The sequence below is a fragment of the Pinus tabuliformis genome, chromosome 2_1 (assembly GCF_031772625.1).
Source record: "Pinus tabuliformis cultivar Carrire ecotype Pingquan chromosome 2_1, CPIR1, whole genome shotgun sequence".
Taxonomy (NCBI): Eukaryota; Viridiplantae; Streptophyta; class Pinopsida; order Pinales; family Pinaceae; genus Pinus; species Pinus tabuliformis.
In genome coordinates this window covers 716,485,176-716,490,135 of record NC_142299.1, presented here as the reverse complement: position 1 = coordinate 716,490,135, position 4,960 = coordinate 716,485,176, and the positions used below count along the sequence as shown (strand labels likewise).

General features: G+C 34.3%; 1 pseudogene; it reads right to left on the bottom strand.

The window, feature by feature from the left end:
* Window positions 1–209: 209 nt before the first annotated feature.
* On the bottom strand, window positions 210–674 carry LOC149202603 (nuclear transcription factor Y subunit B-1 pseudogene; annotated as a pseudogene).
* Window positions 675–4,960: the final 4,286 nt, after the last annotated feature.

Genomic DNA, 4,960 nt, shown 5'->3' with positions numbered 1-4,960 from the left:
AATTAAAAAAAAATCACATTATCAACATGAAAGAAATATGAAATTGATGTTTCTCAACTTCTTCCAATCAATACATGAATTTAAAAGAAAAAAATCCTCTTCCACTTCCACAGAAAATATAAAATTGATAAATTGTATGTCTAACAAAATTCAAATCCCCTGTTTTTTTTGGTGTTTAAAGATGGAAAATCCAGTCTCAAGAATGTAGTTCAATGGTTAGTGGAGAAATTTAATCCCACAAGATTCGTAGTCCCATCCTGGACATGGCTAAAAACTACTCCGGATTCACTTGTAGAACCAGCCTGACCTTGTGAAGGGTCCGCTTCCGCTTGTTTTCTCCCCTCCCATGCCCGGTATTTCTCTAAATACCGACGCAATGGAAATATGTAGTCTGTAAACCCTAAAACTTCTAATGCCCATAGCAAATCATCAGCGTTCATAGTCTTACGCTTGTTTTCCATGCACCTGCCACACGCCATCCAGGTAATAAAGCTGATAAACTCCGTCACGCACTGCTGCACGGCCTCCTGGGCTTCTCTCGACTCCTTCTCATTCACGCCCCTCCTTTTCCGCATTATTCTGCCCACAACGGCCAATGGAAAATACACCTCGTTGCTCTGATTATTATCCTTGAGGGTGTTTTTGGTTGAGTAGGAATCGCTGTTATGTGCCATTGAAATTTAGAAATCTGACAAACTCTGAGAGCAAAGAGGAGGTCTAGAAAAACCCCAAATATGTCATTCAAAAAACTACAAAAACACTAAGAATCAAGGAATTTTATAATGGTGAAATTTAGATAAAAACGTCAATCTCCTTTTTATAGAAAATAGAAAAAGACTAGAGTTATGTCCCACAAAAATTGCTAGAAACATCCAGAAATAATATCAGTACTTATTTAGTTAAGGGGCCACCAAATAAGTAAGTGCTTGTAGGCGTGGTAAAGAATCTTTCCTTAGGCGGTGCAGTATAAATACCCTTATTTGTAACCCCTTGCTTTATGGCCGGTACCAGATCTAGGGAACGACCATGTTCCACCCTTTTTCTGTAGCCCTTAATCTTTCCTTTTGCCCGGATTGCCCCTGATACTCTCGTATGCGAGAACTAGGTTAGCGGGGTGACAAACAGATTGGATTAGATCCCTATATCTCCTGTCTGCGCCTCTAGTCTCGAACAAATAATATTGAATAGCGAGATGAGCGCCCTAATGACCCTCATCTTCCTCCGGCCCGCCACCTCCGAGGTTTTAGCTCGGTCTTTATAACTGACAATGGTTTGTGTTTGGCTCTGAACCCTTATGATCTAATTGATCGAAATTTGATCGTTCCCAGTCCTTCTGGGCTTCGGTATGTTGGGAAGTAAGTAAGATTTCGGTTTGCCCGGGAGCCGTCCCCAAATGGTTCCTTCGAAGCGCCTGCCTCTTCCTCGTGAAATTGTTGCCCCCGGTCCCCCGAATCGATGTTGAACCTAGTGCGATAAAGCAGCAATAAGTGCCCTAACCGTCCAGCTTCATGCAATAATCAATCCCAGCCAGCTGCCTCCCACCCACATAAATAGAGGTATGTATGGGATTGGAAAATCCATAGTCAAAGTTCTCTGATAGTGTCATCATGAGTTGAAGGAAATGTTTTTTAAATAAAGAAAAGTAAAACTCATAAATAGTTCATAAATCAAATTCAACAGCTAATTTCTATAAAATTAGGTTTCAGCTCTTCATAAATAAATAATGTGGCTAACTATGAAAATATCACAAACATGACTTATGTTCAAGTCTTTAAACAGTGCCATGACTCCAAAGAAATGTTTTCCAAATATAGAAAAGCAAAACTCATAAACAGTTCATAAATTAAATTAAACAACTAATCTCCATAAAGCTAGATTTCAGACTATTGATAAATAATTATGAAAATCTCACAAACATGACTTATTGCCCTCTAACTGTGCCATGAGTCCAAAGAATTGCTTTCCAAATAGAAAATCAAAACTTATAAAAAAATTCATAAACTAAAGTTCTCTAACCAGACCATGAGTCCCAAAAAATGCTTTCCAAATATAGAAAAACAAAACTTGTAAAAAATTTCATAAACTAAATTAAACAACTAATCTCCATAAAACTAGGTTTCAGGGCACTAATAAATTAAAATGAGATTACGAGATTGAATTGTTTATATAATTTAATCTTAAATTTATTTAATATTAATAATAATTTATATATATTTTAATTATAAATTTATATAATATTAATCATAAATCCTCTTTTTAATATATATGCGAAAAAATTATATTATTAAAATAATAAAAATTATTTTTATATAAAATATTCTTTTTTAACTATGTTTTAAATTTTCACATACTTAAAACTATTTTATTTTTAATAATTTTAAATAAAATATTATAAAACTATATATTAAAAATCAATTAAAATTAAAATTTTAAACTATTTTACTTTTAATAATTTTAAATAAAATGTTATAAAACTATATATTAAAAATCAATCAAAATTAAAATCTTATCTTCCCTTTAATTTGAAAGTGAATATATCAATATGATCCTATTTTCCCATCATCAAATTCATAATTATCATTTTATTTATTTTTTAATATTAAAAAAATATCATTAAAATATAAAATTATTATTACTATTAAAAATTATAAAATTTTATTATTAAATAATATGTACCATATAAATTAATTAATAATAAAGAAAAAAAAAACATTAAGGAAACAGGTTAACGGCCCAAGACCCAGAGGCATCTGGCAGGAGTGAAAGCCTGCTCCCTTACGGACCACCAGCGGGTTATTACAGGTGGCGTGGTTTTCCTTGATAACAGTGATGAGTCAAACCGACATTCGCGGATAGCAGCCAGAGATGGCTGTCCTCACTGTTGGTTTGACACCTGAGTTTGATAGGTTTTGCCACCTTCGAAAAAAAAAAAAAAAAAAAAAAAAAAAAAAAAAAAAAAAATATAACCTATCCATATGCATTAAATCAATTAAATAAAATATTTACACAAATTTGGACATGTTATAATATTTCTATAAAATTCTAGTTTATGGTAATTAAAACCAAGAGGGAAAGTCAAACCAACACAAACAAGTAAAAATCTATGCAAAAGATTGTATGTCAAAGCATCATGATACCATGTAATCTTTTATCCTTTCTTTTTTTCTTGGAGATATTTTCAAAGTCTTTATCTTTCACTTAACTATGGGATCATACAACATTCAATAAAACATATTTATGACATTTTGAAGTGTGAGTTTAACCATAGTCCTCACAGTTCTGCACTTCCAATGCACTAAACATCTCTCTAAATACTTTCATGGTGCTCACAGTTTATGTAGTTCAAAGGCACTAGAATTTCTTGAAATAAATTCATATTGAATTTTACTACCCAAAGATTTGTTGTCAAATTATTGTTTGTCATACAATAAATGTTTCGTAGTTGTCATTTTGCACTTTTTATTATCTGAACAATTATTTTGTATTGTTTCACTTTTTACTATAAATGCTTTAAGTGAATTGACATCTTATTATGTAGAATTTTAAATCATTAAATATGCTTTATGGTATGAAATATTATGGATTACAAAATAATAACCTAATTAGAGTTATCTTAACTACTTTATAACTAATTTAAAATTAACCCAACATTTTTTTATTTTATATGAATTGTGATAATTACTTATCCCCTCAATGTTTAATTAGGAACACAACATGCACCCCTTATAATCTAAATATATATCTAGACTCACACCAATGTACTTTCAAACTAGGAGTAAGCATGCCTATGTAAGCCTTACATCTAATTTTGCAATTTTTCATTGTGTCATTCCTCATAAACTCCATTAGTGAGTGACTCCACCATCATCACATTTGTAACATGCTAATATGCTGACGGTAGTCTAATAGTTAATTCCGGTGTACAGCCATGCCTGCATAATTTAAGACTCCTCCTCGCTGGCATACACTTGATAGTGTTTCCCTATGTAAACGGAGAGAACCCTGAGGTCCTTCCGCTGACACCATTGTTCTGCAATTAAGGTTGATGAGACTCGTTAGAAGGGTCTCGACCCCGGCACATGGCTTGATCTGCACCGCCAGATTTGGTGAGATCCATGGCCTTCATGATTTTGGGATTAACTGGCGGAATATTGCCCAGACTAGGCAAGGTTTGGGTCATTTGGTCATGATATAGGGTTGTTATTCAGCTCTACGACAGAGGGTGACCGGACAACGGTATGGATAGTCTCTCTGCCACGACTATCTCATCGACCTTACAGGTATCCTTCAGAGGCGACAAAGGCTTTGTTAACTTCTCTGTTGTTCTTAATCCATTGACATTCATTTTATATTTCTCTGTGGGTATTTACTGTACATTTCTGTATTAATATTCAGTATGCAGGCCCCTGATGTTCTTATTTGTCTTCATCCAACAGGTGAAACCGTCAATGGTTGGACTCATTTCTCCGGAGGGACACGTCGGGTTCATGCGACAACCTGAGGTAAGGGCACAGGATAGAAATGGTGAATTCTAGAAGTTTACTCGCGAGCATCCACTAATTGCAATATTGCTCTAATAGGTATAATTCGCAGCTCATGGCTCGACAAGCCTCCTCTCAGGTAATTTCTTCCTTACGCAAGTGTTTTGCTGCTAGCACTACTTCCTTTCGACTCGAGTTCCATACTTACTCTATGGCATTCTTTGCCTGTAGGTACATCTGGCAGCTGTGTGAATCTCCACATCCAGCAAGGGGTTTTTGGAAAGAGGATGCTCTCTTACCATACTCCGTTGTCTTCGTTTTCAAGTTGGTCTTTACTCAGATCTGTCCTGGCGTTTTCATTTCTGGGGACAGGCTTTCATTATCTGAGGAACAATATTAATTTTTTTTATATTGAACTCTAAGTCTTTTCCGGTTGGATGCTACAAGTGTTATCGAACTGTAATTATAATTATTGTAGA